Source organism: Heptranchias perlo, chromosome 3, assembly GCF_035084215.1.
Source record: "Heptranchias perlo isolate sHepPer1 chromosome 3, sHepPer1.hap1, whole genome shotgun sequence".
NCBI classification, from domain to species: domain Eukaryota; kingdom Metazoa; phylum Chordata; class Chondrichthyes; order Hexanchiformes; family Hexanchidae; genus Heptranchias; species Heptranchias perlo.
In genome coordinates, this window is record NC_090327.1 from 47,450,899 (window position 1) to 47,463,219 (window position 12,321).

At 43.5% G+C, this 12,321-nt stretch overlaps 1 protein-coding gene across 2 annotated transcripts in view; it reads right to left on the bottom strand.

Annotated features, from left to right (window-relative positions):
• LOC137313360 (copine-3-like) overlaps nucleotides 1–12,321 on the bottom strand; it is a 77,082-nt gene that overhangs the window by 14,665 nt on the left and 50,096 nt on the right. The window lies entirely within an intron of this gene.

Sequence of the window (12,321 nt, forward strand, 5' to 3'; positions counted from 1 at the left end):
CCTTATTTATGATGCCTAGCTCAGATTGATGTTTTCTCACAAAAAAATAGCTTTGCATATGCATGCTGACAGCCATGCATAAAGCTCCCCTTCAGTAAAATTTTAAAAAGTGTTCAAGAGATCCAACAGAAATCAAACATAGTGAGGTAGAGTTTCCGCTTTGGGTACAATCAGCAATTGGGCGCAAATTGCGCCAGCTGGGGTTACAGTTAGAGGTGCCACTTAAATGTATTTGCATAATCACAAATGCAAGATCTTCCATGAACCAGCCCAATCCGGCAGCTTAACAGAGCGTAATCATTTATTAACTTCTTTTGCAATAGAAAATATTGATTGATGTATTGAAGTAGTATTTAAGAGTGGTAGCCTGGTACAGTTTTATTAATACAACTGAAAATGGGCTTATCACCCAAAAAAATTGCATTTTTAATAAGAGCATCTGGTCCTCCACCTAGAATCATAGAATGGTTACAGCACAAGAGGCCATTCGGCCCGTCGAGCCTGTGCCGGCTCTCTGCAAGAGCGTCCAGCTAGTCCCGCTCCCCCGCCCTTTCCCTACAGCCCTGCAAATTTTTTCCTTCAAGTACTTATCCAATTCCATTTTGAAGGCCATGATTGAATCTGCCTCCACCACCCGCTCTGGCAGTGTGTTCCAGATCCTAACCACTCGCTGCATAAATAAGTTTTTCCTCCTGTTGCCTTTGGTTCTTTTGCCACACCTTAAATCTATGTCCTCTTGTTCTTGACCCTTTCGCCAATGGGAACAGTTTCTTTCTATCTACTCTGTCTAGGCCCCTTATGATTTTAAATACTTTTATCAAATCTCCTCACAACCTTCTCTGCTCTAAGGAGAACAACTCCAGCTTCTCCAGTCTATCCACGTAACTGAAATCCCTCATCCCTGGAACTATTCAAGTAAATCTTTTCTGCACCCTCTCTAAGGCCTTCACATCCTTCCTAAAGTGCGGTGCCCAGAATTGGACACAATACTCCAGCTGTGACCGAACCAGTGTTTTATAAAGGTTCATCATAACTTCCTTGCTTTTGTACTCTATGCCTCTATTTATAAAGCCCAAGATCCCATATGCTTTTTAACCGCTTTCTCAACATGCACTGCCACCTTCAACGATTTGTGCACATATACCCCCAGATCTCTCTGTTCCTGCACCCTCTTTAGAATTGTACCCTTTAGTTTATATTGCCTCTCCTCGTTGTTCCTACCAAAATGTATCACTTTGCACTTCTCTGCATTAAATTTCATCTGCCATCTGTCTGCCCATTCTACCAGCCTGTCTATGTCCTCCTGGAGTCCGTTACTATTCTCCTCACTGTTCACTACACTTCCAAGTTTTGCGTCATCTGCAAATTTTGAAATTGTGCCCTGTACGCCCAATTCCAAGTCATTAATATAGATTTTTAAAAAAGCAGTGGTCCCAGTACCGACCCCTGGGGAACACCACTGTGCACCTCCCTCCAGTCCGAAAAACAACTGTTCACCACTACTCTCTGTTGCCTGTTACTTAGCCAATTTTGTATCCACACTGCCGCTGCCCCTTTTATTCCACGGGCTTCAACCTGTGAGTAATCTGATTCTAAATCACTTAAAATGACTTGGAAAAACTATACTTGAAAAAAATGTACTGCTTTCATTAGTGTACACTAGTCATTTTCTTAGTAAATTAAATAATTTTAATATGTAAAAACATTTAAAACGTGCCTACTAGTGCCTGTGCGCCTAAGAAAACAAGCTTAATTCAAAGACCCTCCTTGAACGGCTGCAGTTGGTGGAAACTCGCCATCCTCGTTATTTCGGTCAGGGGGTGTGGCCAGTTTTTTGGGCGAGGCCGGCTTCAGCGCAATGATTTTTGAACCAGCGCAAAAGATCGCAGAAACTCGAATTACGTTGGATGTCATTTATGTCTAGCCTAAACAGAAATGCCTCGATCTTTTGTGCTGATTCGGCCTGATTCCGCTGATAAAACCAGCGTAATCTAGCGGAAACTCTACCCCAGTATTCCTGACCTCAAGAGTTTTGAACTTTCAAATTCCCGGACTCACGGGGCCTATCAAGCCAGTAGTCAAATCTTTTCTATAGAGTCAGGATTTAGAATAGGTTTTGATTACACAAGGAGGAAAACTGAATGTTCAAATGAAGTGTTAGAACACTATTTAATATTAGAATTAGAAACAATGGAGGCAGAGAATGAGAAAAAGGCATATAGGTGGTAAAGTACAAAAAAGTGAAGACCATGCTGAAGGTTACCTTGCTCTCTTTCTCATTTATTCATCATATGCATAAGATTATTGCAGTGAAGTGACAAAAGTTGAGGGTGAGGGTGGGGTTCCTATAATTTGTAGACATATAGACCAACCTGGCAAAAATTCTGTTTTCTTTGGAAGATAGTCCAGCCAATAGTATTTAGTAAAGGAGTGACCAATGCTTCACGTAGCCGCATTACATGGAATGTTTAGCGGTCTGTTCACATAAGATGGCCACAACTTCAGTGGTTGACAGTTTCATTTTATGTGGTAGGTACTAACCTGCCCATATGGAACAAAGATGTACATTTACATGGCCCAGTAAGCTAGGATTCTAAAAACATCTATGCAGCAAAACCTCCGAGACATACATCAGTGGAAGTAATTTTGGCAGTGTAATCTTGAGGAAAAAATGAGCTAATTTTAGGTAATCTCCACTGAGGTGGTCTGGAAATAACCTGATCCAAATTTCAAATGAAAGGCACATCTATTCTGAGACCTTATAACTGACTGGTATATTGTGTAAGAAACTATATGACTGCCTTAAAGTAGAAGTTATGTAGAATTCTCCCTGGCTAGGTAATGTGACAGACACTGACAGATTTTCATTTTTTTCCCTCCTCCTGAGGAATTTCACTTTTAGTCTCCACAAGAGTGGAATCTGATCAATAACCAGAACAGCCAGCAACCAGTCAACAGGGAGGCCTCAGAAATTGTCTCTCCAGATCAACAGCTCACCAGATATACCACAAGAGGGCAGCCTCTCAAACCCATGGCTAGGGCTACTGCTCTAACTTCATGTTAGACACAGAGAAATTAACCCATTTCAGCATCATGAGATTGAAAGTTTCAAATGCTGATGGATCTGCTTGACAACTAAACTGTAAATTCTTATTCACTATGGTCAAGCAGCAAACAGGGATCTGTTGATAGGGACAGTTGTGCAAGGAAAGAAACCAATCCTTCAGATTAGGATTTATGAACCCACATCATTTAAAAATCAATTTTAGCCCCCAAAACAGCATAATTAAACAAGTGGGATATGGGTTCTGCATAAATCTACACCCCCATGGATCAACATGAATCAAAATTAAAACTCTTCAAATTAAAAATTTGCAAATCATGTGTTTCATAAAAGGTGCCTATTCACCCCTCACGCAACACAAAAAAAATTCTCATTAAATCACTTCCATTTGGAACACAATGAGTAATTAACAAAGATGTTTTATTTCTATAAAATAAAGTAGCTAATGGCATTTAAAAATGTTCATACCCATCATCAGTCTACAAAACACAAATAAACTCTATGACTGACCGTTCAAAAAATACACAAATAAAACAAACTAAAAATAAAGTCCGCAGCGTCTCTTTTGTGCTTTGCTGATTTTAAGGCCAAATTTCAAATGTTTAACATGATAAATAGAATGACTAAAAAAGACAATAGTTGTACACCATCATTCACAAGTCAGTATTTGCAACAGTAATTGATCATAAGGACATTACCGCATAAAAAATAGGAGCAGGAGTAGGCCATACGGCCTCTCGAGCCTCCTCTGCCATTCAGAAAGATCATGGCTGATCTTCCACCTCAATTCCACTTTCCCGCCCTACACCCATATCCCTTGATTCGCTAAGTGTCCAAAAATCTATCAATCCGAGTTTTGAATATACTCAATGACTGAACATCCACAGCCCTCTGGGATAGAGAATTCCGAAGAGTCACCACCCTCTGAGTAAAGAAATTTTTCTTCATCTCGATCCTAAAATGGCCGACCCCTTATCCTGAGACGATGACCCCTAGTTTTAAACTCTCTCAGCATCTACCCAATCAAGCCCTCAAAAAATGTTATACGTTTCAATGAGATCACCTCTCATTCTTCTAAACTCCAGAGAATATAGGCCCACTCTACTCAATCTTTCCTCATAGGACAACCCTTTCATCCCAGGAATCAATCTAGTGAACCTTTGTTGCACCTCCTCTAAGGCGAGCATGTCCTTCCTTAGATAAGGAGACCAAAACGTACACAGTATTCCAGGTGTGGTCTCACCAAAGCCCTGTACAATTGCAGCTGGACCTTCTTACTCTTGTACTCCAACTCCCTTGCAATAAAGGCCAACATGCCATTTGCCTTCCTAATTTCTTGCTGTACCTGCATATTAACCTTCTGTAATTCGTGTACAAGGAAACCCAAATCCCTCTGACTTCCAACATTTCTTAGGCACTCACCTTTTAAAAAATATTCTGCTTTTCTATTCTTCCTACCAAAGTGGATAATTTCACATTTCCCAACATCATAACCCATTTGCCACCTTCTCGCCCACTCACTTAACTTGTCTATATCCCTTTGCAGACTTTTTGTGTCCTCCTCACAGCTTACTTTCCCATCTAGCTTTGTATCATCAGCAAACTTGGATACATTACACTCGGTCCCCTCATCTAATTCATTGATATTTATTGTAAACAGCTGAGGTCCAAGCACTGATCCTTGCGGTGCCCCTGCCAACCCAAAAATGATCTGTTTATTCCTACTCTGTTTTCTGTCCGTTAACCAATCCTCAATCCATGCTAAAATATTACCCTCAATCCCATGAGCCCTAATCCTGTGTAACAACCTCTTGTGGCACCTTATCAAATGACTTTTGAAAATCCAAATATACCACATCCATTGGTTCCCCCTTATCTACCCTGCTAGTTACACCCTCAAAAAACTCTAGTAAATTTGTCAAACACTATTTCCCTTTCATAAAACCGTGTTGACTCTGCCTAATTATATTATGATTTTCTAAGTGCCCTGTTCTACGTCCTTAATAACAGATTCTAGCATTTTCCCGACTACCGACGCCAGGTAGGTCCCTGTTTTCTCTCTCCCTCCTATCTTGAATAGCGTGATTACATTTGCTACCTTCCAATCCACGGGAACTGTTCTAGAATCTAGGAAATTCAGGAATATCAAAACCAATGCATCCACTATCTCTGCAGCCACCTCTTTTAGAACCCTACGATGTAGGTCATCGGGTCCAGGGGATTTGTTGGCTTTTAGTCACAACTTTGGTTTTGAGCTGCTCTCGGAGGCAGAACAGAGGAGAGGGAGCGGCCCATAGAAAGGCAGGAGTCGGAGGCCTGAGAGCAGCTGTGGCAGTAGAGCAGAGGCGTGGGAGTGGCCTATAAAAAGGCGGGAGTCGGAGGCCCAAGAGCAGCTGAGGCCGTGGAGCAGAGGAGAGGGAGCGGCCCATATAAAGGCGGGAGTCAGGGAGCCCGGGAGCAGCTGAGGCTGCGGAGCAGAGGAGAGGGAGCGGCCATAAAAAGGAAGGAGTCGGGGGCCCGAAAGCAGCTGAGGCGGCAGACATGATTCCAGGATGGTATGTTGCCTCCCTGGTGCCAGAGTCAAGGATGTCACTGAGCGGCTGCAGAACATTCTGGTGGGGGAGGGCAAACAGCCAGAGGTCGTGGTCCATATCGGTACCGACAACATAGATAGAGGGATGAGGTCCTGAAGGCAGATTTTAAGGAGTTAGGAAAGAGGACCTCAAAAGGTAGTAATCTCCAGATTATTCCTGGTGCCACGCACTAGCGAGTAACAAATAGGAGGATAGGACAGGTGAATGTGTGGCTGGAGAGATGGTGCAGGAGGGAGGGCTTTCGATTCCTGGGAAATTGGGACCAGTTCTGGGGGAGGTGGGACCTGTAGAGGTCGGACGGGTTGCACCTCAACGAAGCTGGGACCAATGTCCTCGCGGGGAAGTTCACTAGTGCTGTGGGGGGGAGGGGTTAAACAAATGTGGCTGGGGGATGGGCACCAGGATGTAGCACTGGAAAGGAGAAACAAGGGGCACAAAGAATCAGGAGAGAAAGATAGCACTTGAGCAAGAAATAGTACGGTATTAGGTGGGATCAGACAGAGAGACTAAGACTGGTTTGCAGTGAATGTGTGTAAACGCACGAAGCGTGGTAAATAAGGTTGATGAGGACAACACAGTGTGAACTGCTGAGAGTTTGGTACGTGTGGGAGTTTAAGGGTTAATCTCTTTAAAATCTAGTGCATATTGCTTTCAACTGTTTAAGTTCAATTGCTATCAACTGTTTAAGTTCAATTTTAAAGTTTAAATTTTTAAGTTTCTGTCAGGCTTCAGCAGAGAGAGCTGCTGTAGCAAGTTAATTGGTTAGCTAGATTAAACTGGTACTTGAAGGTGGGGCAGGCCTGACTCATCTGATTCACAAACTGTAGAAATACAGGGGCATGTCAGTGCGACAGCACGGTGTGCGGACAACACAGTGTGAACTGCTGAGAGTTTGGTACATGTGGGAGTTGGAGAAGGAGGTGCTGCTTTGCCTTGCTTTTCCTAACTTTTTCCCCAGAGCGGCAGTGGACCTGAGAGTAGAAGACTGAGATTGGGGAATAAAAGCAGCAGCAGACCTGCAACAAGAGACAACTACTGTGCAACGTCACAGGTGAGGCAAGAGAGTCCGAGAGGTGAGCACAGTATAAAAGGAGAGACCGAGAGCGGGAGGAGAATCTGAGAGTGTAAGGCAAGTCATGGCAGCACAGTTCGCACCCGTGATATGCTCCTCCTGCACGATGTGGGAAGTCATGGACACTACCAGTGTCTCTGGCGACCATGTGTGCAGGAAGTGTGTCCAGCTGCAGCTACTGGCTAACCGTCTTTCGGAGCTGGAGCTGTGGGTGGATTCACTGTGGAGCATCCGCGATGCTGAGATCATCGTGGATAGCACGATCAGTGATGTGGTCACACCGCAGGTAAAGATTACGCAGGCAGAAAGGAAATGGTGACCGCCAGGCAGAGTAAAAGGACTAGGCAGGTAGAGCAGGAGTCCCCTGGGGCCATCTCCCTCTCAAACAGATATTCTGCTTTAGATACTGTTCGGGGAGATGGCTTATCAGGGGAAAGAAGCAAGAGCCAGGTTCGGGGCACCACGGGTGGCTCTGCTGCACAGGAGTGGAGGAAGAAGAGTGGCAGGGCTATAGTGATAGGGGATTCCATTGTAAGGGGAACAGATAGGCGTTTCCGCGGCCGCAAACATGACTCCAGGATGGTATGTTGCCTCCCTGGTGCTAGGGTCAAGGATGTCACGGAGCGGCTGCAGGGCAGTCTGGAGGGTGAGGGTGAACAGCCAGTAGTCGTGGTCCATATTGGTACCAACGACATAGGTAAATAAAGGGATGAGGTCCTGCAAGGTGAATTTAAGGAGATAGGAGATAAATTAAAAAGCAGGACTTCAAAAGGTAGTGATCTCAGGATTACTACCGGAGCCACGTGCTAGTGAGTATAGGAACAGGAGAATAGACAGGATGAATGCGTGGCTGCAGGGATGGTGTAGGAGGGAGGGATTTAGATTCCTGGGACATTGGGACCGGTTCTGGGGAAGGTGGGACCTGTACAAGCGTGACGGGTTATACCCGAGCAGGACCGGGACCTATGTCCTCGCGGGGGTGTTTGCTAGTGCTGTTGGGGAAGGTTTAAACTAGAGTGGCAGGGGGATGGGAACCTGAGCGGGGAGTCAGAAGAGAATAAAGTTGAGAGCAGCAAGAGAGGGGAAGACCCAGGGGAAATCTACAATACAAATAGTACAAACAGTTGTTCAAGAACAAGTGAAAGGGAAAAGCATAGAGCAGCAGAAAGAACGTGTACTTTAGGCACGACAGATAAAATAAAAACTAGAAGGCGCAAGGCGATTAACCCAGCATCAAAGCTGTGGCAGGGGGTTGGGAACCTGAGCAGGGAGACAGAGGAAAGCGTGTCAGGAACGGACAGAAGGTATGGAGTAAAAGGTAAAGTGTTAAAAAAGGAAAAAGCAGGAACTGAGTGTCACAAAACATATTTGAAAGTTCTTTATCTGAATGCACGTAGCATTCGTAACAAAATGGACGAGTTAACGGCAAAAATAACGACGTATGGGTATGACTTTGTGGCCATTACAGAAGCATGGCTGCAGGGTGACAACGACTGGGAATTAAATATGCCAGGGTATTTAACAATCAGGAAGGACAGGCAGGAAGGAAAGGGAGGTGGGGTGGCTATGTTAATAAAGGAAGGAATCACTAATACAGAGAAATGATATTGGGACAAAAGATCAGGACAATGAAACAGTTTGGGTAGAGATAAGGAATAATAAGGGGAAAAAAACACTAGTGGGCGTAGTATATAGGCCTCCTAATAGTTGCAACTCTGCAGAAAGAAGTATTAATCAGGAAATAGTCAGGGCATGTAATAAGGGAACAGCTATAATTATGGGGGATTTTAACTATCATATTAACTGGACAAATCAAATTGGGCAGGGCAGCCTTGAGGAAGAGTTTATTGAGTGTATTAGGGATGGATTTCTTGAGCAGTATGTAACTGATCCTACAAGGGGGCAGGCAACCTTGGACCTGGTCCTGTGTAATGAGCCAGGATTAATTAATAATGTCCTAGTTAAGGATCCCCTTGGAATGAGTGACCATAACATGGTTACATTCCATATCCAATTAGAGGGTGAGAAGGTTGGTTCTCAAACAAGCGTACTGAGCTTGAATAAAGGAGACTATGATGGTATGACAGCGGAATTGATTAAAGTGGACTGGGAAAATAGATTAAAGGGTAAGACGGTACATGAGCAGTAGTGTTCATTCAAGGAGGTTTTTTACAACTTTCAAAAAATATATATTCCACTGAGGAAAAAAGGGTGTAAAAGAAATGACAGCCATCTGTGGCTAAGTAAAGAAGTTAAGGATAGTATCCAACTAAAAACAAGGACATATAAGGTAGCCAAACTTAGTGGGAGGATAGAAGATTGGGAAGTCTTCAAAAGACAGCAAAAAGTAACTAAAGGATTGATTAAGAAAGGGAAGATAGATTATGAAAATAAATTAGCAAAAAATATAAAAACAGATAGCAAGAGTTTCTATAGTTATATAAAAAGAAAAAGGGTGGCTAAGGCAAATGTAGGTCCCTTAGAGGATGAGGCCGGGAAATTAATGGTGGGAAACATGGAGATGGCAACAATGCTGAACAAATATTTTGTTTCAGTCTTTATGGTAGGGAACACTAAGAATATCCCAACACTTGGGGGGAGGAGCTAAATACGATTAAAATCACTAAGGAATTGGTACTCAGTAAATTAATGGGACTCAAGGCGGATAAATCCCCTGGACCTGATGGCTTACATCCTAGGGTCTTGAGGGAAGTGGCAGTAGGGATTGTGGATGCTTTGGTAATAATTTTCCAAAATTCTCTGGACTCGGCAAAGGTCCCGGCAGATTGGAAAACTGCTAATGTAACACCCTTATTTAAAAAGGGTAGTAGGCAGAAGGCTGGAAATTATAGACAAGTTAGCCTAACATCTGTGGTGGGTAAAATTTTGGAGTCTATTATTAAGGAGACAGTAGCAGAACATTTGGATAAACATAATTTAATAGGACAAAGTCAGCATGGCTTTACGAAGCGGAAGTCATGTCTGACAAATTTGCTTGAGTTCTTTGAGGACATAACGTACAGGGTGGATAAAGGGGAACCAGTGGACGTAGTGTATTTAGACTTCCAGAAGGCATTCGACAAGGTGCCACATAAAAGATTATTGCTCAAGATAAAGAATCACTGGATTGGTGGTAATATTCTGGCATGGGTGGAGGATTGGTTATCTAACAGGAAGCAGAGAGTTGGGCGAAATGGTTCATTCTCAGACTGGCAACCAGTAGCCAGTGGTGTTCCGCAGGGGTCGGTGCTGGGTCCCCAACTCTTTACAATCTATATTAACGATTTGGAGGAGGGGACCGAGTGTAACATATCAAAGTTTGCAGATGATACAAAGATGGGAGGGAAAGTAGAGAGTAAGGAGGACATAAAAAACCTACAAGGGGATATAGACAGGCTGGGTGAGTGGGCGGAGATTTGGCAGATGCAATACAATATTGGAAAATGTGAGGTTATGCAGTTTGGCAGGAAAAAAAAATCAGAGAGCAAGTTATTATCTTAATGGCGAGAAACTGGAAAGTACTGCAGTACAAAGGGATCTGGGGGTCCTAGTGCAAGAAAATCAAAACGTTAGTATGCAGGTGCAGCAGGTGATCAAGAAGGCCAACGGAATGTTGGCTTTTATTGCTCGGGGGATAGAATATAAAAACAGGGAGGGTATTGCTGCAGTTATATAAGGTATTGGTGAGACCGCACCTGGAATACTGCATACAGTTTTGGTGTCCATACTTACGAAAAGACATACTTGCTCTCGAGGCAGTACAAAGAAGGTTTACTCGGTTAATCCCGGGGATGAGGGGGCGGACATATGAGGAGAGGTTGAGTCGATTGGGACTCTACTCATTGGAGTTCAGAAGAATGAGAGGCGATCTTATTGAAACATATAAGATTGTGAAGGGGCTTGATCGGGTGGATGCGGTAAGGATGTTCCCAAGGATGGGTGAAACTAGAACTAGGGGGCATAATCTTAGAATAAGGGGCTGCTCTTTCAAAACTGAGATGAGGAGAAACTTCTTCACTCAGAGGGTAGTAGGTCTGTGGAATTTGCTGCCCCAGGAAGCTGTGGAAGCTACATCATTAAATAAATTTAAAACAGAAATAGACAGTTTCCTAGAAGTAAAGGGAATTAGGGGTTACGGGGAGCGGGCAGGAAATTGGACATGAATTTAGATTTGAGGTTAGGATCAGATCAGCCATGATCTTATTGAATGGCGGAGCAGGCTCGAGGGGCCGATTGGCCTACTCCTGCTCCTATTTCTTATGTTCTTATGATGAGCTGCAGGTGGAAATAGCCACATGGGAATACGATGTTGTGATGATAACAGAGACCTGTCTCAAAAAAGGGCAAGATCGGGTACTATATATTCCTGGACACAAGGCGTTCAGGAAAGATAGGGAAGGAAAGAAAGGAGAGGGGGTGGCAGTATTGATTAAGGAGAATATTTCAGTACTGGAGAGAAAGGATGTCCTGGAGGGGTCAATTTGGTTAGAGTTAAGAAGCAACAGGAGGTGCCGTTACACCACTGGGTGTATTCTATAGATCACCAACTCGTGGGAAAGATATAGAGGAGCAAATTTGCAGGGTAATTACAGAGAGGTGCAAAAGCTATAGAGTAGTGATAACCAAGGACTTCAACTATCCTAATATAAATTGGGATAATAATAATAGGGCAAAGAGGGGGAGGAATTTTTGAAATATGTTCAGGATAACTTTCTTAACCAGTACGTTAACAGCCCAACGAGGAAGGAAGCATTGCTGAACTTGGTTCTAGGGAATGACGTGGGCCAAGTGGAGCAAGTGTCAGTGGGGGAACATTTAGGGAGCAGCAGTCATATCATCATGAGGTTTAGAGTAGCTATGGAAAAGGATTTGGACACTCTAAAGTAAAAATACTCAATTGGAGGCGTATGACAGATGTCCGTTTGATAACACAAGTGAGAACCAGGCAGAATAAAGAAAGTTCAGAGGGGAAGTGAAAAAGGAAATAAGAGGGGCAAAGAGAGTACGAGAATAGACTGTCAGACAACATAAAAGGAAATCCAAAAGTCTTCTATCGGGACGTAAACAGTAAACAGGTAGGAAGAGGAGGGGTGGGGCCGATTAGGGACCATAAAGGAGATCTACTCATGGAGGCAGAGGGCATGGCCGAGGTACTAAATGAGTACTTCACATCTGTCTTTACCAAGGAAGAAGATGCTGCCAGAGTATAAGTGAAGGAAGATATAGATGAGATGCTGGATGGGCTAAAAATTGATAAATAGGTACTAGAAAGGCTAGCTGTACTTGAAGAAGATAAGTCACCTGGTCCGGATGGGATACATCCTAGGTTGCTGAGGGAAGTAAGGGTGGGAATTGCGGAGGTACTGGCCATAATCTTCCAAACATCCTTAGATACGGGGGTGGTGCCAAAGGACTGGAGAATTGCAAATGTTACACCCTTGTTCAAAAAAGAGAGTGTAAGGATAAACCAATCAGTTTAACCTCAGTGTTGGGGAAACTTTTAGAAACAATAAGCCAGGTCAGAATTAACAGTCACTTAGACGAGTATGGATTGATTAGGGAAAGCCAGCACGGATTTGTTAAAGGCAAAT